This window comes from Callorhinus ursinus, unplaced genomic scaffold, assembly GCF_003265705.2.
Source record: "Callorhinus ursinus isolate GAN/ISIS: 27379988/994484 unplaced genomic scaffold, GSC_fseal_2.0 scaffold4, whole genome shotgun sequence".
Lineage (NCBI taxonomy): Eukaryota > Metazoa > Chordata > Mammalia > Carnivora > Otariidae > Callorhinus > Callorhinus ursinus.
This window is the reverse complement of record NW_027397066.1, coordinates 36,494,840-36,520,596: the sequence shown is the minus strand read 5'-3', so window position 1 is coordinate 36,520,596 and position 25,757 is coordinate 36,494,840. Positions and strand designations below refer to the sequence as shown.

The 25,757-nt window shown below is 36.2% G+C and overlaps 1 protein-coding gene across 3 annotated transcripts in view; it reads left to right on the top strand.

Moving 5' to 3' along the window:
- KCTD8 (potassium channel tetramerization domain containing 8) overlaps positions 1 to 25,757 on the top strand; it is a 235,680-nt gene that overhangs the window by 32,687 nt on the left and 177,236 nt on the right. The window lies entirely within an intron of this gene.

Below are 25,757 nucleotides of genomic sequence, written 5' to 3'. Positions count from 1 at the left end.
CTTTATCCATTCATCTGTCAATGGACATCTCTTTCCATAGTTTGGCGGTTGTAGATATTGCTGCTATAAACACTGGGGTGCATGTGCCCCTTCAAATCATTATGTTTGTATCCTTTGGGTAAATACCTAGTGGTGTAATTGCTGGGTTGTAGGGTAACTCTATTTTTAACTTTTTGAGGAACCTCCATACTGTTTTCCAGAGTGGCTGCACCAGCTTGCATTCCCACCAGCAGTGTAGGAGGGTTCCCTTTTCTCTGCATCCTCACCAACATCTGTTGTTTCCTGGGTTGCTAATTTTTAGCCATTCTGACAGGTGTGAGGTGGTTATCTTTTTTTTTTTTTATTTATGAATATATATTCTTTTTTAATTTATTTTTTATTATGTTATGTTAGTCACCATATGGTACATCATTAATATTTGATGTACTGTTCCATGATTCATTGTTTGTGTATAACACCCAGTGCTCCATGAAATACGTGCCCTCCTTAATACCCATCACCGGGCTAACCCATCCCCCCACCCCCTCAGTTTGTTTCTCAGAGGTGGTATCTTATTATGGTTTTGATTTGTATTTCCCTGATGCTAAGTGATGTTGAGCATTTTTTCATGTGTTTGTTACCCATATGTATGTCTTTGGAAAAATGTCTGTTCATTCTTCTGCCCATTTTTTGACTGGATTATTTGTTTTTTGGGTGTTGAGTTGGATAAGTTTTTTATAGGTTTTTGGATACTAGTCCTTTCCCTGATAAGTCATTTGCGAATATCTTCTCCCATTCCACAGGTTGCCTTTTAGTTTTTTTGACTATTTCCTTTACTGTGCAGAAGCTTGTTATCCTGATGAAGTCCCAGTAGTTCATTTTTTGCCTTTGTTTCCCTTGCCTCTGGAGACGTGTCTAGCAGGAAGTTGCTGTGGCCAAGGTTAAAGAGGTTGCTGCCTGTGTTCTCCTCTAGGATTTTGATGGATTCTTGTTTCACATTTAGGTCTTTCATGCATTTTGAGTTCGTTTTTGTGTCTGGTGTAAGAAAGTGGTCCAGTTTCATTCTTCTGCATGTTGCTGTCCAATTTTCCCAACACCATTTGTTGAAGAGACTGTCTTTTTTCCATTGGACATTCTTTCCTGCTTTGTCAAAGATTAGTTGACCGTAGAGTTGAGGGTTCATTTCTGGGTTCTCTATTCTGTTCCATTGATCTGTGTGTCTGGTTTTGTGGCAGTTATCATACTGTCTTGATGATTACAGCTTTGTAAGTCCAGATTTGTGATGCCTCCAGCTTTGGTTTTCTTTTACACCATTACTTTGGATATTAGTTTTTTTTTTTAATTTTATTCATTTATTTATGAGAGAGAGAGAGAACAGGGAGGGGGAGCAGAAGAGAGGGAGGGAGAAGGAATCTCAAGCAGACTCCGTGCTGAGTGGGGAGCCCAATGTGAGGCTACATCTCACAACTCTAAGATCATGACCTGAGCCAAACCAAGAGTCAGACTGGACACTTAATCGACTGAGCCACTCAGGTGCCCCAGGATTGCAGTTTTATTTATTTTTCTATCCATTACACAGAAATTTATCCTTTATTACTGTAGAGAAATTTATTCTTTCCACCTTAATTTATGCTACCACTTTACTCATTACCTTGATTTATGATATGCCCTTACTTGTATATTGTTATTTTTTATGCTTTGGAGAGTCTCTGCATCTCTGTTTTGTTCCATTTGCTTAGTTTTATTCATACCAATGTCCTTTTATCTATTCTTCCTTAAGTTGATTCCTATTTTGTAGGTTTTCTTTTATTATGAAAGGTATTTTATTTCTCATTATATTTTGTAGCTGGTTATTTGGTAGTTTCTAATGTAGAAAAACATTCATGGTTTTTGTAAACTGATCTTGTATTTGATCAAATTCTTTTGTTTTCATAGTTTGTCTAATCCTATCATTTCTTTCTATTGTAGACCGTCATATTATCTAAAGGACAGTTTTGTTCTTTCCCTTCCAGTCTTCTTACTTTTATATCTTTGTCTTTTTTTTATAGCAGTTGCTAAGATTTATAGTACTATCTAGACCATATATAGTCTTACAGTTTCTTTGTCAACCTGCAGTTCTGTAAGTCACCCGAAATTCAAATACAGTTTTGTATGAATGCCTATCTTAATTTTAAAAGGAATGTGTGCAGGGACGCCTGGGTGGCTCAGTCAGTTAAGTGTCTGCCTTCAGCTCAGGTCATGATCTCAGGGTCCTGGGATTGAGTTCCACTGCCTGCCTCTGTCTCTCTCTCTCTGATAAATAAATAAAATCTTAAAAAAAATATTAAAAAAATAAAAGGAATATGTGCAAAGTTTTCCCCTTAAATGTAGTGTTAAAGCGTGTTTGCTTTAGGTAGTTAGTTTATAACCATAACTAACTTTAGCCTGTTCCTTCTGTTTCTAGGGAGTGAATTTCTTTTTTAATCACAAATAAGGTTTAAATTCTTTACAGTTTGTTTTTCTTTATCTCTTGAAATAATTATATGTTTTCCCTTTATTAGTATATTGATATGGTAAATTATATCGGGGTTTCTTTTTTAGTATTAAAAATTTTGGGGTGAATCTTACTTGATCATGTTGAATTTTATTTTAAATACCTTTTCATTTGGCTAATATTTTATTTTGGAATTTGCACATACATTTGTAATTGAATGGGCTTATAATATTCTATAATATTCTTTTTCATACTGTTTATCTAATTTTCAAATTAAGATTACAACTAGCCTTATAAAAGAGGCAGCTTTCTTTCTGCTTTTCCTTGAAAGGTAAGACTGATCTGCGCCTTGATAGTTCAGTAGAATGCACCTGCAAATCAGCAAGGCCAGAGAATTTTGGGGAGGAAGAGACTTTGTTTTTTTTAATTTCTTTATTTTATTATATCTATCTGTCTATCTATTTATTTATTTATTTATTTTTAAAGATTTTGTTTATTTATTTGACACAGAGAGACACAGCAAGAGAGGGAACACAAGCAGGGGGAGTGGGAGAGGGAGAAGCAGGCTCTCCCCCGAGCAGGGAGCCCGACATGGGGCTCGATCCCAGGACCCTGAGTTCATGACCTGAGCCGAAGGCAGATGCTTAATGACTGAGCCACCCAGGCGCCCCTTTAAATTTCTTTAATACTTATTGATCCATTAAAGTTTTCTATTTCCTTTCATACTAATTTGACATTTTGTGTCTTTCCATTAGTATATGTTTTGCCTAGATTTTCAAGTTTAGAAGCATATGGGTGCTCCTAATATTCTTTTATTATCATTTTAATATTATTTTGTGTCTATAGTTATTTTTTACTTCTCCCTTTTATTTGTATATTCTCCTTCCCTCCTTCTCTCCCTCCCTTCCCCTCTCCCTGCCCCCTCCCGCCCCCTCTCCCTGCCCCCTCCCTCCCTCCCTCTCTCTCTGCCCCCTCCCTCCCTCTCCCCTTCCACCCTTCCCTCTCCCTTTTTGCCCCTGTGTCTCTTCCTCTTCTCTTCCTCCCCCTTTCCCTCTCTTTCTTTCTCCCTTCCCCTTCTCTCTCTCTTTCCCAAAACAAATTGCTAGATTCTACTTATTAATCTCCTTTATGCTTTTAATCGTTTTTTCCTCATTTTTTTTTTGTGGTTTGTTCTCTATTTATTGATTTTTGTTAGTGTTTTTATTATTTTCTTCCTCCTTGTTTCTCTGGATTTGCTCTGTTCTTTTTGCCACTGTCCAAGTTCAGTGATTGGCTCATTTTCTCCAATCTTCTTCTTTCTTGATGAATGTACTTAAAATGAATTTCCATTTAAATGGAAATTTGTAAGTGTCCTGTACTTGTTGATATGCATTATTTCGTTTATGTTTTTTATAATTTCTCTTTTCTTTTTAAGTATGTTATTTAGTAGTATTTTACTTGGTTTTCCTTTTTCAATTCTTCTTTTTATTGATTGCTGATTTTTATTGCTTTTGAATCAAATATCTTTGATATAGATAACAGCTGCTGCTAATTCCTGTCTGGCAAATGGTGAGGGACAGACAATGATTCTTCCAAAGCAGCATTTAGGAGAGGCAATAGCAGAGTCTCTCTGAAAATAATCCTAAGGTACTGTGGCTACTCACACTCCGCCACATGGTATTATAATTCCACAATAGCTTTCTCATAGCTTTTACATTGGTTCCTTAGATCTATGATTCCCTCTGTCTTTTGTCCTAAGGGTGATTTTTAGGTAAGAAGCAGTACCCTGTGCTGGTTTGCCATCTTGTTAGGAATCAGTTTAAGCCACTAGTATTTTCTCTTCATTGAGTCAACATTCAGCCACTATTGATTAAGCAATGACAATGTCCAGAATATAGTTCTAGGTCCTGAGGATTAAGTTCTTGCCTCTTAGTACTTACATTTTTATTAATAAAAAACATTTTGTTTCCAGACCAAAATGAAATATGTCTTTCTGTTTATAAATGCAAAACTAACTGCTTTGTCGGACTTAATTTAATGTCAGCATAGTTACATGAAATTTCGTGTCAAGAGAAGTGGAAGACTGGCTGACTAACTTTAGCCTGCTCTATTACCTTTTGTCTTTTCAGATGCAGATAGACTAACATGAGTAAATCACATTTAATAGTGGAAATAGACTATGAATCGTGGGAACTTTTCTCCCTTTAAAATTTTTTTCCCAAAATTTTAGTATTGGTTCGCTGGGACTGCCATAACAAAGTACCACAGACTGAGTGGTTTAAACAATAGAAATTTATTTTCAGTTCTGGAGGCTAGAAGTCTGGCCAGAAGATCAAGGTGTTGGTATGGTTGGCTTCTTCTAAGGCCTCTCTTCTTGGCTCATAGATGATTGCGTCCTCCTGGTATGTCTGTATCCTAATATTCTCTTTTAATAAGGACACCAGTCATATTAGATTCGGGCCTATCCTAATGATCTCATTAAGCTTTACCACGGTAAAAATCCTGTTTCTAAATATAGTCACATTCTGAGGTGGGAGGTTAGGACTTCATCATATTAAGTTTGGGGGACACAATTCAGTCCTTAATAATGGGAATTATATAACAATGAAGTGTTTTTCAATATGACCGACATTACTGGTAGATATTCTTTATGATTAAATTAGTAGAACTATATATAATTTCCATGTTAACTTTTGGAGTTGACTTTTTGGGGTATTTTAAATGATGTAAACATGTGTTTAGCTTTTCAGGGTTAATGTTGGAAGCAATTGTTAAACTTATTTTTGGTGGATGAACCTGATTATAGAGGGAGAAACCTCATACAATAGTATCAAGCAGGATTGCTTTCAATTGATACTTTCTAAACAGAATTTAGGGGTCTTTAACATTTTGTAAATGTTATTCTGTTCTGCATTTCCCATGCTTCTTTACAATTTTTGCTTATAAGCACAGAGGTAAAATTGACAGAGAAGAAAGAATAGCTGTTTACATTGTGTTTATATGTAGGGGTCTAGTGAATAATGCAGAAAAGCAGGGTCACTTAGTAGAAAGAGCCCTGAGAAAGCTGGGCTGGGAGTGAGAACAATTAAGTGAGACTCTAGGAGCTGCTACTATATAGAGAGGCGGACATAGGTACATGGCCAGACTGGATGGTGACCAGAGGAACAGTTGGGGGAGTTGGTGGGAGATCCAAGAGAGTCTCCTTAAGACCACAGATATGTCTTTAGAAAAGATGTGCCAACCCATATTGGTTAACAGCGTCTCTGTGGACCTCAAGAGTAGACAGTGTTCATTGCGTAAGATCAAGAACCTATTTGTTTGGGTTAATGGTGGATAGTGTCTGATAAAAACCTATATAAATGTGTCTGTATAAATTATCTACTCAATACAACTTTATTAGGTATAATTCAGTATGAAATTATGATATTATTTATATATTGTTTTTACCATCAGCACCTGAAAATATGTAAGTAAAATCAAATCACAAGGCTTACTGTTAAATCAAGTCACAGGGCTTATTCAGAAGCTTCATTAAATACCTGCAGAAGAATTAAACTTCTCTTTAGGATAAAACATCAGAATGTATAGAAGGCATATGGATCTGCTGATTACAGCGCTCTTCCCTTATGTTTTTAAGCAGCTCACCTTGTGTTCATAGCTCTATAGGATTAAAAATACTTATATTTCTTCATCATTGATGATTCAAGTAAACAATATCTCATGGTACATATATTATGTGCTTTTTTTCTCAGCTAACTTTTTACTCTCCATTTGTCTTTAGAATTCTGGGTTTGCCTTTAAAGGGAGATGAAGTTCATTGTCTCTTGTGGACCATTCTCAAGAACCTTTTCCAGTTTAAATTAACAGAAGAATTGGGTCACTTTTTATTAAGCAGACAGACTTGTAGACATTCTCTGGAATCACAGCTGTGTCAGTTAATGAGCTGCAGAGAAGCTCTTTTTCACTGATGTCTTGACTATTAACAAAATAATTAACAGCATAGTTGTTTTACTAATGGAATATTTTGTGTTCAGAGTGTTGTGATTGCTTACTTCAAAAATTGCTAAAAAGTAGAAAAGCGTGTACCCTGCTTTGCATAAAAGATACTCACCAAAGAAACAATATAAATGTATCAACTTTATTAATTTAGGTCAGGGCTTCTTGACTTCAGTGCTATTGACATTTTAGGTCCAATAATTCTTTGTTGTGGGGGCTGACCTCTGTGGGATGTTTAGTAGCATTCCTAGCCTCTACCCAAGAGATTCCAGTAGCACAGCCTCTTTGTCTCCCTGGTCTAAATGTAACAACCAAAAATGTCCCCAGATAATTGCCATATGTCTTCTGGGGAGCAAAATCACCCTAGTTGAGATTCACATACTTAGATCAGTGTTAACATTTGCCTGAAAACTGAAGCAATCAAATTTATGGTTGGTAAAATAAGAGTTGTAGGCCAGTCTCTTTCTTAGCCAGAGCCAACAGCTCCAGCAATAACACCAGCCATCACTACCACCATGGGCTGGGGACATGGAAAGGGGTATTTGCTGGATATGAACTAAGTATTTGGTACTATCTTAGGCCCTTCATAATATTTCATTTACATCTCCTAATTGCCCTATGAAGAGGACATTGTTCCTCTCATTCTACTACTGTGAGAATTGAGGCTCAGCATGATTAAGCTTCCTATCCAGGGTCAAAACATCTACCTGCAGGGCAGTTGGGATGAAGCTTAGCCAGACCCATCTCTAAACCCCCTTCTTTCTGTCTCAGTCTACTGTACCCTAAAAACACCTTCTTCTACAAGTTCTGCTATTTCTGTCAATGTAACAGGATTCTAAGCATCCAGGGTTGTATTGTGTTTTAATTTTTTTATTTTTATATATTAATAAAATTATTAGCTCTACTTCAAATGTGATATGGTTTTCTTTTTTAAAAGCACACAATACAAATTTGGGGAGAACTCCTTTAAATGAAATGTACTCTCCAAAGAATTCTAATATATGTTCTTTCTTGGCTCCTCCCCCTACTCCTGCGTACCCAAATAGAAAATCACAGTAATAAATATTTCTCAAAGGTATTCACTCCAGCAATTAATAATGGAGAAAAATATTTTCATATTATAAATATTTTAATTCTAAATTGAGAGACTTTCTCATAACAAAATTCGATAGATTTAAATTTAGTACTTTTTATTGTTCCCTTGGTGAGAGGGGTCTAATCAATTAGCCACCAAATGGCTAATAAGTAGATAGAAAAACTAAGGAGGGGTGAGTGACATTCTACGTTAAGGATGTGAATGTCAAGTTTGAGATTTCTATTTCAATGCTAAAGAATGCTGTGAATTACATTTAGCATAGATGTGTAGAAACATATTTCTAAGTAACAAAAATAAGAATGAATGGCATATATTTTTGGAGCAGTTAACTAATGCGCACACTCACACTCAGATTATATAATTGCTCTTAAGCATAGAATAGTTTAAATAAAGAGAAAAAGGAGATCCATAGTTAAAATTGGAAACCATAAACATTATTATGAACAGGCCATTGTGATTTTTTTTTTTTCTATACTATAAGGATTCTGGGCTTTCTCCCAATAGTAATTACTTCAAACATTGAAACATCTGAAACTGATGTTGCATGTTTTTTCCAAATTTCCAAGGATTTTATCTATTAGAAAAGGTAGGTAAGTGATAGGGAGTCGTACAATACCCCTATCATGCTTATATTGTGATGAGACTTTTGTGAACTGTTTGGGTAGGTTCTTTGCAAAGCCTTATCTTCAGAAATTTGTTCTGTTTCTTGAAGGAAACATATACTATATGTCAGTAAATATCATAAAACCAGAGGGTATGAAGAAACATTTTCTTTCAGGGAAACCCACTTACGTTATCTCAGTTATCTGAATCAAACAAAACATAATAAAATGACCAAAGAAAAGAAAAAAGAACACAATAATTTTAAAAATACCTTCATGAAGAGATTCTACAAGTCCCTTGCCTTTTTGTTGGAAATTCACTGTCAGTCATTTTTTTCCCCTCCTACCCCCTTCTAAAAAGCAGCTTATTTTTGTTTCTGGACAGGTGCCATCCTAAGGACTGAAGACCATGGACCCTACTTTATTTTAAATGTTTAATTGTAGTTCCTTTAGAGACTTCATTTTCTGACAGGTTTTAATTAGCTTCCTGACAGTCTTATAATCCTTCCCTGTAACTTGAATAATACTATCTGAATTGCTCTGTTAGGCATTATTATTTTATTTCACAAGGGAGACTTCCTCAGGATTTTCCTGATCTTTTCTCTGAGTGCCTGGGGGAGAAGCCTGGAAGAGGGTGGGAACTCTGTCTATGTTTACAGCTCTCAGGGACTTTACTCTCTCTTGCCAGTGAACACTCAGTCTCTAGCAATTGATCCATCATCTAGCTCAGGGGTGGCAAACAATGGTCTGCTCTGTGTTTTTTGTGAATAAACTATTGGGACACATCCACGCTCACTCATTGACCTATTAGCTGTGACTGTTTTTGACATAGATGAGTGGTTATGACCCAGTCTGTATGGCCTCCAAAGGTGAAAACATTTAGTGTCTGGCCCTATGAAGAAAAAGTTTGTTGACCATTTATCTCGTCTTCCTATTGTCCAGATGTATCCTGGTTAATTAAGTCACTGCTCATCTCTTCCTGTAGGCACCTGACTCTCCTGAGATTTTGGGTCAGTTGCTTACCCTGTGACCTAGGACCTCAGTAAGTTCAAGTTGTCATGTTGCTGTTTGTTCACTGCTGTAGACTGAATATTTGTGTCCCCTCAAAATTTATATATTAAATCCTAATGTCTGATGTAATGGTATTTTGAGGGGGGGTCTTTGGGAGGTGATCAGGTCATGGCAGTGGAGCTCTCTTGGTTGGGATTAGTGTCAGAGAGCTCCCTCACACCTTTCACCCAGGTGAAGACAAGGTGAAAGATGGCCTCCTCTGAGCCAGTAAGTGCATCCTCCTCACCAGTCGCTGAATCTGCCGGTGCCTTGATCTTGCATTTCCCAGCTTCTACAACTCTGAGAAATAAATTTCTGATGTTTATAAGCTGCCAAATCTATGGTGTTCTGTTATAGCAGCCTAATGAACTAAGACACCCATCACATTTTGTTTAAAGTTGGGAGTGAAGCTCTTTCAACTCTGTATCTCCAAGTGATACTCAAAAGTCTTCATTCCTCTTCCCCTCCCTCTTCTCCCTCTTATGATTTATCTGTTAAAGAACCCAGGTAATTTGGTAGATTTCCCAATAGTCGGTAGTTTTTGTGTAGCATTGAAATAATATGGTGCCTTGTTTTCTGAGATTTCTTGGCTTGGCTGCTTTTCTCTTGGGCTTTCTTACTCCTTTCTCCCTTTTGCCTCTATTCTGCTGTATTTTGATTCCGTTACAAAGAGTTTTTCCTCAGTATCAAAAAGACAGCTTGGAAGGTCCCTTTTTAGAAGCCACATGCATTAGGGGTGCCTGGGTGGCTCAGTCAGTTAAGCGTCTGCCTTTGGTTCAGGTCATGATTTTGAGGTTCTGGGATTGAACCCTGCACGGGGCTCCCTGCTCAGTGGGGAGGAGTCTGCTCCTTCCTCTCCCTCTGAGCCTCCCCTCCGCTCCTGTGAGCTGGCTCTCTCTATCTCTTAAATGAATAAATAAAATCTTTAAAAAAAAGAAGAAGAAGCCACATCCATTAAACTGTTCTAGCTCCATCAGCCCTTATCTTGAGACCCTATTGGAGTGGGGAAAAGCCATCCATTCAGTGATGGCTCTTAGAACTGGCCCGTGGCACTTTTCAGTGAGTACCTAGTGGCTACTTTGGAGTTGTTTTGTTCTCAGTGGCTTCATTGTTTCCCTTTGTTTTTTCCGTAAAGTGATGATACCAGGAAGGTCATATGGCTATTAGTGCTTTGAACCCACCCAGTTTTACTTTGGGGCTTTGCAAAGTATCTTGTTACCTAGTTTTGGTAAATTTTGTCCATGGGTTCTTAGTTTTGCTATGTACTAAGTCTGTATGTTTTTATATAGATACTCAGAAGATTTAAAATTATGTTTCCACAGTTGCCATCATTTTCCTTGAATTCTTGATTCAATTTTTTGATTAGTTAAGGGTATTTGAATGTATTTCATTAGAATATTTGAGAATAAGAATAATAAAATAATTTGAGTTTTATTAAGTACAGCCACATTTGGATATATGCAAAGTAGTTGTCATGTGAAGAAACTGGATATGCATCCAAAATTACAGTAGGGATAGCGACTCTTTTAGTATCATTTTCTGTGTGTTCACGTGCTGTGTATTATCTTAATTAATCTTAGGAGATACACAGTAAAAATTTGTTTTTACCATTTTACAGATGAGGAGACTGAGGCTCCAAGAGGTTAAATATGATTTGCACAAAGTTTCACACTACTAGGTGGGGAGCTGGAATTCTAACAAAGTCACGTCTGATTCCAAGGACCATGCCTTGACCACTGTAATACACTTGCAGTTGTTCAGCAAGGCCTGTTTTTGATTCTTTCGTCTCTTTTCCATTATTTTCACCCACTGCTTTAATCCTCTCCAATCGATTCCAAAAATAACCCTCTGATCCTTTCCAGCTTCCGTCATGACTGTTGACATTGACCTGGCCCCTTGCTTACCCATAAGAGTCCCGAACAAGAAATGTTAAAACCTCTGGGAAAAGTTCTAGTTGGTCAGAAAGATATATGAATGAATGGTAGTCCAGTTCACATTTTATTGTCACAGAAGAGATTTCAACTGTTCCACCATTGGTTCTTGCTTAGTTTTTGCCCTGTTTCCAGTTAGCGGCCATTACCAATCCTGTGTTTTAGCCATATCTGTCTATTCACCCTCTGTAGTGCTGCCATTTAGTTTCACTGTTCTGCTTGCTCACGCTGCCTTCTGTTCATGTAATGTCCCCTCTTTGCTTTGTGATCCTTTAAAGCCAGATGCTTAGGTGGTGTGCTCTGTGGAGACATACCTGGTTTCCTCCAATGATGAGGCAGAATCTGTGACTCCTTAATGGTCCTCACACAGTCATTGGAAAGGATCTCTATCATAGCATTCATCAGAGTGTGTTTAGGCCAGATATGTTTGAACCTGTCTGTTCTGCTAGACTCTGAGTTTACTGAGGAGTGGGACATACCTTACTCTTCGTAAACCCAGAGCCTCCACAGCGCCTGGAACACCATAGTGACTTAAATCAGTTTTGTTGGATGAACCCAATTAGTGTCACTGACATTATTTTCTAGTAATAAGATTAGTTTTGTGTGTGTGTATGTTCTTTTTTATTTACTTTTTTTTTTACTGAAGTAGAGTTGACACACAATGTTAACATTAATTTCAGGTATACAGCATAGTGATTCAACAAGTCTATATGTTATGCTGTGCACACCACAGGTGTAACTGACATTTGTCACCATGTAATGTTGTTACAACGCCATTGACTACATTTCCTATCCTGTGTTTTTATCCCTGTGACTTACTCTTTCCATAACTGGAAACCTGTTATAAGACTAATTTTAACTTCTTGATTAGAAAACAAATACTCAACAATTGCATACTTATTTTGCCTTTCTATTATGACTTATCTCATAACATGTATTCAAAACTATACCTAAATAAGCATGGCCAAATAGGCAAAGAGCATGTTTAACTAAATTTGCCACAAAATTAAACTTTTTTCTTGTCTGGCAGTTCTCTGAGAATTATCTGAGTGTGAATAATATTTTTTCATGTAGCTCATCATGCCCAGCAAAATTAAATATTTTAATTAACATTTGTAATCAGCTTTTCCTATTCTTGGGTCTAGTGGTTTATATTCATTTAAGCAAATTGAATTTTAAAGATAAGTTAAACACAGCGTTTACAAAGCCAACTTCATATTGATTTTCTTTTCTCTAATGTCACGTACTTTATCAATTTACATTTCCATCATTCATTTATTTGTTCACTCATTTAATAAATCGCATGTGTATTGAAAGCTAATAACCATCATTTCTGGATAGGTCTAGAATTTGCTCAAGTCAGGGTGATGGGCCTTTCTGGAAAACAGTGTGCTTTAATTTTTAAAATCACAATGAGACAGAAATCTCAGGATATCAAGAGACACAGACTAGACAAAATGGTTTTACTATTCATTTATTTTCTGGTCAAATGGTTTAAGCAATATTCATAAGTTAATTGATTAGAACTTCCTCTGGTCCTCTGCCTAAAGTTGAAATTATTCAGTTGTTCCAGTAGGTCCAGGCTCCAGGTTATCAGTATTCTTTTTAATGACTGAGATTAAAAAGTGAAGTGTCTTACCTTGCAGACAAGTTAAATACTTTATAGGCTTAGGGGCTCTTTTTGTAAGGGGATAGGCTTTGACTCCTTTTTCTGAGGGTAGAAATTATGGATCTTTGGATGACATTCAAACATAATTTCTTTAACTCACCTGCAACACTTCAGAGAAAATTTATCTCTTTTTAAACATAAGAGCAAGCAATTTCTAGGAAAATAGAGACTATTTGGTGTTTTCTTTCTTTTTTTATTTTTAATTTTTTTTAAGAATTTATTTATTTGTCAGAAAGAGAGAGAGAGAGCACAGGCAAGGGGAATGGCAGGCAGAGGGAGAAGCAGGCTCCCCACTGAGCAGGGAGCCCAATACTGAACTCGATCCCAGGACCCTGGGATCATGACCTGAGCTGAAGACAGATGCTTAACCACCTGAGCCACCCAGGCATCCATCTTTTTTCTTTTTTAAGATTTTATTTATTGGGGTGCCTGGGTGGCTCAGTTGTTAAGTGTCTGCCTTCAGCTCAGGTTGGGATCGAGCCCCGCATCGGGCTCCCTGCTCCACGGGAAGCCTGCTTCTCCCTCTCCCACTCCCCCTGCTTGTGTTCCCTCTCTCGCTGTCTCTCTGTCAAATAAATAAACAAAATCTAAAAAAAAAAAAAAAAAAAAGATTTTATTTATTTACTTGAGAGAGTGAGTGAGAGAGAGAGAGCACATGAGCAGGGGCAGAGCAGGAGGGAAAGAGAGAGGGAGAGGGAGAAGCAGACTCCCCTGCTCAGCAGGGAGCCCAACATGGGGGGCTCGATCTCAGGACCCTGGGATCATGACTGAGCTGAAGGCAGACGCTTAACCGACTGAGCCACCCAGGTACCCCAGTGTTCTTCTTTCTTATTGCAATATTCAGTCTCTAGTTTTGGAAAAAGGCACCTTAACCTTAAGGCAGCTTGTTTAGGATAATAGATACAGTTTATACAGTTTGCTAATGTCACCAGCTTCCCACAAAAAAGGAGACTTTTTTCCAGTGGCGCTGTTGGTGGTTTTTTTTAGGTCGCATGGAAAAGATTTTTCTTAAGGATTTGCCTTGGACAGGGATACAAACCCAAGTAATACATGGTTTTTTCTGTCAAGTAGTTAATAATTTAACCAGAAAAACATACAACCAATGATTACAAATAAATGTGACAAATTCTTTTGAGTAACTATTTTACTAGGATAGATAGTATTATTTTATTTTTAAATGATTTTCAAGGCAGATGTAAAGTGCTGTCCTAGAGAGTTGAGCTCTAATTTAGACATACTTTTTAATAAGCTTTGTTTCCTAATTTCTGTGGGAGCTATAAGTTAAATTCTGATAACAAGATTGGAAAAACTGATAAAGACACCATAAATGAATTTCAGAAATCTAGCTCTCAAGGTCAATTTGCTGTGTGAGTGAAAAACCAAAGTAACCCCCAACAACATCACTGTATGACAGTGATCATTGTTCAGAGCTTGGGGCTTTGTAGTTCAGACAGATGGGGATTCAATTTCTGGCTCACTATTAATTGTGTGATCTTAGATAAGTTACTTAACTGCTCTAAGTATCATTTCTTCACCTGTGCAATGCCTCAGAAACTATTTTGAAGATTAAAAGACATTTATGATGGTTAAAGTTAATAGTATAGTGCCTGGTACCTAACAAGCCCTTAAAATATATTTGCTATCTTTATGTTACTGTGATAATGCCCCTGAATCAACTTTAAAATATTTTAAACAATTTACAATGTATCTATTCGAAGAAGTGTCAAAATAAAAGGGAGTGAAATAAAGGTGTTATAAAGGGATCATGGCAGGGCCCTGAGACCTCAGAAAGAGTGGCCATCCATCTAATCCTCAGCTATGACAGGCCAGACACTCAGTTTGTCAGGACACATCTTTTAAAATGGACTCATCAGATCAGGGGATACCTCCTACTTTGGGCTCATTGATAGTGGAGACAATGCATTTGTAATTACAATTCACCAGCCAGAGCACTTTTTCCCCTCATTTTATATCCTAGAGAATTCAGTCATTAGCTGTTTGCACAGTGAGCAAAGAAGCAAATCAGAGATAATTACATTGTCTTACGGAATTTTTTATTCAAGTTTCCTAAAAGCCCAACAAGACCCCCCTACCAAGAAGAGTACACCTTTCTAATAACTAGTGTTACTTCAGGGTCTCTTTCCTTTGGTCATCCTGAGTAAAAAATCTTCCTAATCTTTTGCTCTTTTTCACTGTTCTTTTTTTCGGTATTCTATGAAGACCACCATACTAGCTTCCTATTACAGCTCTAACAAATTACCTCAAACTTAGAGGCTTAAAACAATGGACATCTCACAGTTCTAGAGGTCGGAAGTCTGAATAGATCTCACTGGGCTGCAGTCTAGGTGTTGGCAGGGGTGTGTTTTCTTCTGAAGGCTCTAGGAGACAATCTGTTTCCTGGCTTTTCCAGCTTCTAGAAGCTGCCGTATTCCTTGGTTCCCGGTCCCCTCCCATCTTCAAAGCCAGCAGAGTACATTGCAAATCAGTCTCTGTCTCTTTCTCTGTCTTTGCCTATCTGTCTCTCTGTCCGATTCTTTGGCCACTTTCTTTCACTTTTCACTTTTGTGTGTCAAATAACATGTTCACAAGTTCTGGGGATCAGAGGGTGGATGTTTTGCCAGAAGCATTATTCTATCTACCAAAACTACCTAATCTTACTGTGGGTATGGCAATACTATTGATTGCATAATGACATTTTTCACATTTAACAATGCTGTAATTAGATTTCCAGACTGCTCTTTAAGCATTGATTTGGGAGAAATGTAGTCCTTTAGGCAGATTTCTGTAATAACTCATCTTATTCCTTATGTAGTTATAACCTTATAGGTTAATGTTATATTGAAGTTCAAGTACTTTTACTTATCGACTAGAAATCAGAAGATGAGGTCATATATTTCAAAGATTTCCATCTGTAGGAATGAGAATTTCTTTTCCAAAGTTTACCTTTTAAAGTTGCAAGTTTTATTTACCTGGGGAATTCACTTGCATGGAATTGCTCATTTTCTAAGGATGCTAATTCAGTTACTTATTACTATAGCACATATCTGAGTTTCTTAAATTTTAGCAAGTACTTCAATCTGACTCCTCATTTAGATGTACTCATGCTTAGGTAAATTATACAATAAATCCTCCTTTTTGAGGGTCTTCCAGTGTGTTTGCAATGTGTTTGCATTGACCTGATGAGATATAGTAGGTACTGTTATTAGAGGATACTGTATTAAACAGCAAAATATAAGGGCAGAATAAGCATCTTTGACCCAGGAGTGACTTCTAGATGGCATGTAGGCAATATTTTATTGCATTATCTATTCATTTTATAGGTCCTGAACTCATGAATAAATTGCAATAGCAGGGAATCATGATCGTGACAAGGTAAGAAAACTGGGAGAAAGGGCTCAGAAGAAAGAAAAGAAGTATTTTTGTGTGTGTGTATGTGCTTTGGACAAGCCCTTTGAATAAATAAAAATTATCTACATGAAGTCTTAGGCAAACAGCTTTACATCATATTAGGTAATTTAGCTAATTGAAAATATGGCTAGAAAAATAACATTAATTTTAAATTGTATTTTGAATGTCAAGTTAGTAAGTGCTTTCTTTTGCATTCCATTATATACTTGAAGACTATTTTATCCAATTAAATACTCTTAAAATTTGTAATCTTAGGCTAAGATCTGCCTACCAAATTAATCAAAGAAGCAGATTTTGTAGGAATCCCTTTCATAGAAGGCTAATTTTCGAAGATTTATGGCTCCATACTGTCTTCTAGTAGATGTATTGCTTTTAGAAGTTGTACTAACTCTTCTGAGCCATTAAGCTAATGCATAATATTTTATGGATACTGTGTCTGAGAAATTATATTATAACTTGGGAACCTATTTATAATACCTGTTCTTTCTTCACTAAAATAACTTTGGAGCTTTATGAGGTAACTCAAGGCTGGTGGCTGGAGAGATAATATTGATAGAATGAAGTAGCTAATGTAGGAATGTCTTGCTTGCTTCCCGTATCCCAGTCAGTCACTATCATAATTTTGTAAGGTATGAGCTGGTAGCCCCATTTTCCAGGTAAGAAAATTGAGTTTCAGACAGATGTTAAATTTGTTACTGTGGATTAGCTTTTTAAAAAGAATAATATAAACAAGTAGATCTATTCAACTGTCTACATGAATATCTGCTCTCAAGTCTCTTTCCAAATCATTTACTTTATCATGACACGATGCTGTGCTTTAGGTATTCTAGATCCTTTACTCCAAATATTCTAGATTTTATCCCATGTTCAAAGTATCAAAATTTTGTCTATGGTAACTCATGAATGTTAGTTTCCGAGGCTGTTGTAACAAAGTACCACAGATTGGGTGGCTTAAAACAACAGAAATTTATTCTCTTAGATTTCTGGGGAAGTCCGAAATCAAGGTACCTGGAGGGCTGTTCTCCCTCACTGAGGCTCTTGAGTAGACTCTTTCCTTGCCTTTTCCTATCTGATTCTGGTTGTTAGCCCGTGGCTTTCCTTGGATTGCAATGGCAGCACTTTAATCTCTGCCTGGGTCATCACGTGGTATTTCTCCTGTGTGTCTATGTGTCTTCACATGACATTCTTCCTGTCTTCTTCTTCTCTCCTCTTCTTATAAGGATACCAGTCATATCAGAATAAGAGCGTACCCTACTCCACTATGACTTCATCTTATCTAATTACATTGGTAAACAATCCTGTTGCCAAATAAATTAGTATTCTGAAGTTCTAGGGGTTAGAATTGCAATGTATCTTATTTGGGGGACACAATTTAACCCATAACACCATGTGTACCACATTTGGAAGAACATAGATTTTTGTAAATTGTGTTTTTTGACATTAGGTTCTTAGCTTCATATCCAAGGATGTCACAACTAATGATTATATGAAAATAATTATTGTACTTTTTATAAGTAAGTGTTTCTCCAAATTTCTTCCAAGAAATACTCTTTTTAGGGTGCTCTAAGAAAAATGGAATGTGTTATCAAATAATTGTGGGATATACTGAATATTATTCTACATTTTATTCACCGTTCTTGGAGACCTAGTGACCCTTGGGACGTTAAAGTCACTTGGAAGTCCTGTGTAAAGTCTGTTGAACCCACCCTAAGTTCCCTAAACATGTTTGATGTCAAAAACTATCATGTAACAGTTGTTACTTTGTACAGCCATCTTGGAAAATGCCACATTTGTGGATCACAGCATATATGCTATTGTCCCTTTTCATTATGAACATGGGCAGATGACTTAACCTTTGTATGCTTTGGTTTTCTCAACTGTAAAATGAGAATAATAATTGTAGTTATATCATAAAAATTATTGAGACTATTAAATTAGATGAAACAGGCAAAGAACATGACCTAGTGTTCAACCATGGAAAGAGCTCAATCAATGCATGTTTATCATTATTGTGATGAGTATTCTATTTAGTCAATATTTGTCACTAGACATTAATCCTGAATGGTGCTGAGCTCCAACAAACAGAAGGCCATACTTATTAGCTTGAACACAATTTCTATATAATTTACAGAGTAAAGAGATCTTACTTTTTATTCTCAAAGTGTTTAAGTATTTTACCTGTTTTATTGCAATGTCTCAGGAAACATAAAGAAAAAAGGCTATATTAGAGTTGGTGTAATATGTGTAGTAAGAGGGAATTGTGCAGCACATTTTAGAAAGAGATTTTTGGAGAATGACTAAAATTAAGGTTTCTCACTAAGAATACTAGTCATTTTATTGTGCTATTAATAAAGTGATGCCCCAGGAGCAATTGAAATATACATATAAGGCTGAAGGAGCTTGCAGTAAAAGCCCCAGAATCCTATGCTTTGGATTCTTGTGAGTTTTTTCCTATTGTCTTTTATGTCAGGCATTCAGTTCACAGTTTTGTTTTTTTCTCTGTTTCTCAGGCACTTTATTCTATCATTTATTCTAACCACTTGCTGTTTTAAAATATACTACAAACTAGAAAACTGGTAATGAAGGTTATTCAGTTGTTTCTAAAATAGATTGCTGAAAGCTTTTTCCCCCCTGCAGATTCTTTTTTGCTTTTTTTGTTTTTAAAATAATTTATTTAATTGTAAGTTTATATAATTTAATGTTTAATAATGATTTTGTTTAACTGGCTTACAGAATTTCTGAAAATTCAGCATTAGGCTCTCACAGCATACCACATGTGTTAATATTTTTTAATATATGGTTAATATTTTATAACTTTTTTAAAATTTTAATTCCAGTGTAGTTAACATAACAGTGTTATATTAGTTTCAGGTGTACAACATAGCGATTCAACAGTTCCATATACTACTCAGTTCTCATCAAGATATCCTGCAGATTCTTGAGCATATTTTTCTATGTGGTTGAAATTGCTAGCTCAATGACTTCTATCCAGTTGGTGAAATGTTCCTGTATGTCCCTTAAAATGATGATTTTTGTGTATGCTAAGGATAGCTCCCAAGCTGCCACTTCACCATTATTTCTTGGTCTCTGAATGCCCCTCTTTCCCCATCAATTCCTCATAATTTCTCCAAATGGGTGCTGACCTGGCTACAACCATGCCTTTTACAGCTAAACTACTCTAGTCAGAAGCTTGTCTTCCTGCCCATTAGGGGATGTGAACTATTCTTCCAGTACAGCTTTATACCAGATGATGGTTCTGTCTTGGAAGAGCTGCAGACATTGCTTGGGGGTCCCCCTTGGATATATAAAAATCTCACTTTATTCTTTGTCAGCCATTTTACTTAGAAGAATCATAATGCTGAAAGGATGATTAGAAATTTTCCATTCAGGTCTTTCTGATTCAAAAATCTTCATACTAATTTCTCAACTGTTAACTATATTAAACCCTGTCTTTCTGTTTGTGTATATGTCATTTGAGGGGATTATTTTTTGTTGTTGTTAGTAAAGAATTATAGTTAAATGTAATGTATATACCAGGTATATATTATCAATTTTCAAAGTGTTCATAGAACGTAGAATGTATAGGCAGCACTAAAAGTATGCTGGAGAGATTGCCTTTTTGTTTAATACTTAGGGATCATGTAATAAGTCAAGGTTATAATTTTAACAACTATTTTATGATTATACTTAGAAGTATGGATTAATATTTAATAGACTGCCAAGTAAAATCACTAGTCTATGCTAGTACTTTTCATACAGTGTTTCATTTAATCTTTCATTGGCCATATTATTTTGGCCTGTATTGCAGATAATGAAGCTAAGGTTCAAGGATTTAACTTGCCTTTTAGAGTGGATAGATGACAGGGCTGGGATTTGATCTCAGAGTTCCCTGAAACCTCAGCGTATGTGTTTCCTACTCTGCTGTACTACTTCTGATGACGTTAAGGGGAAGAAAAATCAGAGAAGAGGTGAGACCAGATTAGCTTCTGAAGCATGAGGATTCAGTGGGCCGTGAGTAGGAGAACATCCTTTGTGTGGAGACTGGTGTGTGGGATAGAAAAGCAGCAAGTCAGAGACCTAGGGTTATTTGTAGGACTTCAGGAGCATATTCTGATTATAATGGTAGGGTTTGATAGGAGAGAAATTTAGGTAGTGTTATCCTCAATAACAGACTGGAAAGTTTAAACTTGTTTCAGTAGGTGATGAAGAATTATAAAGGATTTGATTGATTCCAGGCTGATGGAATGTCATGATGAAAGTGTTGAATTAAAAAAAAAATAATGTGATGACTATATCAGGGTAATTGAAAAGATAGTCTTTGAAGCATGAAAATGAATAAGGAGTTTGTTGTAGCAATTGAGAGGAGAATGATGAGAACCTAGACTAAGTTAATAAATTAGGAGATTTTTTGAAGGCAGTATCTTTTGAACTTGTTTGGGAATGAAAGAGATGAATGAGAGAATGAGGATGCTGAAATTTAAGTTTTAAATAATTGGCAGGATTGTGATAATACTGACTGAAGTAAGGACAAGGCAAAGCAGTACTTTTTTGAGGAAGAAAAAGTAATGCATTTAGAAAATTGTGGCATGATGATTGGAATATGAAATGGATATGTCTAGTGGGCTATATAAGACAAATGGAACTGAACTCAAGTGTTTGCTGAGGATTAAGGAGAAAAATTAGTCATCTATATACATTTAACATCCAAGATTTGTGTTCTTATATTTATTTAGTTGTTATGCTTAATTCAAACATTTAAATACCCAACTTGAGCTCTTAAAATTAACCTGAGAACAGAAACATTTGTAAATACAATATGTAAATTTAAGAATAAAAATAATGTGACAAGAAGCACAGATGGAATCTCCTTCACTGGAATCATAAATATTTTTTTTTTCAAAAATTGTACTTCAACTTTTTTTTGGTTAAAGTTGTCATTCCTTTAGATATTTATGCTCCTACATCCTTTTCTTAGATTTGATATTTTATAGATCATGTTTGACTTAAGAGCAGAGCCATATCTTTCGATGCATAAAATTATGCTTCGAAGTTGAATGTCCCAGCTATATTTAACTCATGAAAGCTATCCATTATATACTCTGAGTACTGCACTGACTACGAAAAACTTGTCCCTTTTTTACCTAAACCTGAGAACTGATATTCACTGTATATTCATCTCCTTATCCTTGGATGCTGTTCCACTGTGGGAAGTGGAAGAGGAATCCAGGGTGCTATGAAGAAAGCAGAAACGTCTCAATCTAAAGGAGACATGATACATTTTTTTCATTAGCTGTAATTTTACAAACAAATGCAAGATAAAAGTGTTGATCTCAAAGAAAGCAGGGCTTTCTTGAGCAGACAAATAACATGTCAGTCTTCTAGCATGGCCAACCCTTTCTTCTACTCTTGTCCAGTTCTCTCCAACCAAACCTTGTTATGAGAATGGCTCAGAGCATAAAGCCATGCTTTGGGATGAGAAAAACTGTCTTATTGCTTGTTCTCTGGAGGAAACAGGGAAAGTCCTTCAAAATACTCATATCTAGAGCGATGATTGATCACTTGATCACCACATTAACCTTGACCGCCCTTAAGAAACTTTCTAGTTTTTTTCTTGCATTAGGATAAAACTGGGTAACACCTGCTTCTTGGTAAGTAGGGCTATTTGAGTAAAGATCCTGAGAAGAAAACAGAAGAAAATAAGAAGAATGACACTAAGTAGCCGTGGGTACTCCTTCTGCTCTTCCATGATTATAAAGACCTGGCTGATCAGATCTTTGACCCTAAAGAAGAGCTCATTTTGCAAGTGATTTTGTTGTTTTAACCTAGGACCATGTGTGGGTGTTTTAAATTCTTTTTCTATTGTTGTTTTGGTTGGGCCGAAAGCTGGTATATTTGATCATGAATATTAGATCTCAGGAGGTCGAAATCCAGATCTAAATTAAGAAGCCTCATGAAATATAAATTTAGAAAAATAAAATTGCAGTTATCTACTTTGAACTATAAATTTTTTAGGCTTTTCAAAGCAGCTTTGTCCTACGAAACCCAAAATATTTTACTTCAAACATTGCTGAATGAAGGTGAACTGTGATTATTATGAAACAAGAGAGGCATTTAGTGGCTGAAAGTCTGACCTAAATTCTTCTCAACATTTCAGGGAATGTTGAAAGTGAGATTGATTGAAGCTTCAGTACTTTTATGTGACTTCAAACATGAAATTAAATGTAAAATGATAGAATGTTGAATGAGTGTGAGTTAGGAGATTCCTTGAAATGCAAAACATGAGGATTTGATAAATTAGATACCCAATTACTTCATCTCATTAGTCCCCTGGGTGTCTGTCAAACTGGACAGCTCTTGAGGTCATTCAGCTTATTTCCTCTTCTGGATTCTATCTCCTTAGGCCGGAGACAAAATTTGGATCATACTCAAGGACATGCTGATGTTCTAGGAGAAACTCTATACAGGGTTTATATAATTAGTGTCCCATTAAAGAATGATGCATAGATTATAATACAGAAAGATAAAATGTCATACTTATTTGTCTTCTTGGCAATGTCAGGCCCATGTAGATCTTGTTTGTGTCACTAGGCAAAATTTTCTCATTGGTAATTTAAAAATTTTGTACTCATGACCTTTATAGAGAGAAATAGTAACAAGACATGAAATATAATGTAATGAGAACACAGCAAGGAATTTAATGTTTGGATTTAAGGACAGTAGAATAGTAGGAGAAAAAACAACCTTTTATTTTTTGGTCTTCTAAGGAAAAAATTTCAATATATGACTTTTCAGAGATGACTATGTCTTTCCAAATGTAGGTATCTTATATTAAAATGGACATGACATCTTTTTCAATGTCAGTAAAATGATTTCTATTTTAGAGATTAGTCAATTGAATTAGTCATTGAAACTGAGATGGAGGTGGATCCTAGTTTTGTAGGGACTGAATCCGATGCACTGTCAGGGGCAGGCAGCTCTCCTGAAAGAATACAAAATAAATTGTGAATACAAAACTAGGTGAATACGAAAATGAATTTCTCTCACACGAGAAAATAAATTACAACAACCTGCACATTTAAAAAAGGTGAAAAATAGCAAAAAACATTTCAAAGTCCATAAAAATGACATACTTCTACAAAGGTTACTTTTTTCCACTACATTTTATGGCTACATACTGGTAGTGTCTGTCATGGGCTGGATTGTGTTCCCCCAAAATTCGTATGTTGAGACTCTCATCCCAAGTATCTCAGAATGAAGATAGGGCCTTTAAGAGGTAATTAAATTAAAATAAGGCCTTTAGGGTAGACCCTAATCCAGTCTGACTGGTCTCCTTATAAGAAGAAGAAGAAAGACACACAAAGGGACACTGGGGATGTATGCTCACAAAGGAAGACCATGTGAGGACACAGTGAGAAGGTTGCCATCTGCAAGCCAAGGAGAGAGGCCTGAGGAGAAAACAAACCTGCTGACACCTTGAGTTTGGACATCCAGCCTCCAGAACTGTGAGGAAATACATTTCTGTTGTGTAAGCCCCCCAGTCTGCAATATTTTGTTATGGTAGCCCTAGGAAACAAATGCAGTGCCTCGACCTTCTCCCTATTAAAATGATTTTGCAATAGTTTTTTATAGAGAAAAAATAGAAAGATAATTCAGCTTTTCTTCTTGTATGATTGATCAAAATTTATTTTTTCATTATTGGGATGCATAAACCACGTGACTTTACATACAGACGTACTGACTTTATGGCCAGTAAACAGAGTAATTGTGATAAATTCTGTTTTGTTCAACTCCAACCCCCCTCAAGCATTCATAGTTATATATGCTGCATTATTGAGTATGTTGACAAGAGATGTCTTAAGTTTGAACCGTGTTGGTAAATTTCCCATTTTCAATTATACATTGAAATGTTTGATAAATGGAAAAAAAAATCCCACAGATTAGCTTCTAGCTCCATTTATTTCCAATCTTGTTTCTCCTTTAGTGACCACATACTTTGAGTGCTCGGTGCCAAAGGACACATTTATATCATCACATTTAATCTCTGCCTTTGTGTTGCAGAGCTGAGTAAGTCGTCCCAGTGAGCAGTAGGAGTGTTCTTGGAAGCCATTTGTGCACTGGGATGGCTAATAGAATGGAAGCTATTGAAAATCATTTCAATATATCTGACTCCATGTATGCCTAATTCAACTTCCCCTTAGCCACATTCCTGAATTGACACAAGGGGGGTGTGTGACAGAAATCACCATGGGAAAAGACAGCAATTATATTCAGTTTCAGTTGAAATATCTTTTGCAAGTTTTATGAAAATGTAAATGTAAATACAATTGCTAGGGCCCCTCCTCAGGCTGAGGAAGGAGCCTTGAAGCTTAAGCTTTATTCACTACTGGGTAAGATGGCTTCTCAGACTCCGGAGGTTTGCCTAAATTCACACAGTGATTAATGGGGACACTGCCTTAGGTCTCTTTTTCTATGCGGTTTCCTTTTTCTCTTTATTTTTCAAAGCATGGATTTATGCATTTTTGTTCTTTCTACTATATTTAAATGTCATATGACAATTAATTTCAATTAAATACAGATATTCTGTTGGAGACTCTAATGCCAAGAGGAAATAGGGTCTTGGAATATTTGCATTAGTAGATTATTGTTCACATTATTCTGTTGAGCTAAGGCCTGTGCTTAAAAGAGAAAATAAGCATTTGAAGTTGAAAGGTTTAAATCCAGATATGGAAATGAAAAATCAAATGGCAGCATAACTCAAATCTAAAAAGTAAAAAAATGTAACCGAGTTGTCCTTTATTCTGTTGCTGTTCTCTGGCTACATATCTCTTTGCTGTATATGTAGTCATTCAGATGCCAGGTTTATTTTACCTTTGTGGATTCAAGTTTTGCTCTAGAATATAGATTGTCATTCTGTAATTTAGAATTTTTTAAAACCGTAGTGGAATAACTAAGGAAATCTTTGTTGGGCTACTTTATGTTTCATCATATATTTCTGTTTGTAGAACTTCATGGCCCCTTATATAAACTTATTTGGGGAGAGCTGTGTTACTCTTGACAATGTAAAAAAAATAGAATTTTCAGTTTCTTGGTGGAGCAGTGCAGGCAGGGCAATAAGAAGAGATGCCCAAATAGAATAGTGATTGCTGCCACATATTTGGGATTTAGTATGTCCTCTGTCCATTGTGAAACATCCTGCATATATTAACTCATTTAATCTTTACAACAACTCTGAGCATTATTTCCATTTACACTTTATAAATGAGGAGACCAAGGCTCAAAATGTAAAGTAACTCATACAAAGTTGACTTAAACCCAGATATGTTTACTTCACAGTCCATGTGCCTGACCGTTGGCTTATCCTGCTGTTTTCTCTTTGAGAGTGAATCAGTGACGGCTGCAAGAAGCTGCACACTGTCTAAACACACTGAAAACAAGCAAGGATGAAAAAGAATTCCAGTCGTTCCAGAGAATTCTAAAGCATTCGTGCTTCTGAGATGCTGACTAGAGGAAAAGTACTGGAAGTAGGAGTTGTAGTCTTGTTTGAAAGCACTCAGCACCATAAACCTATAGCATT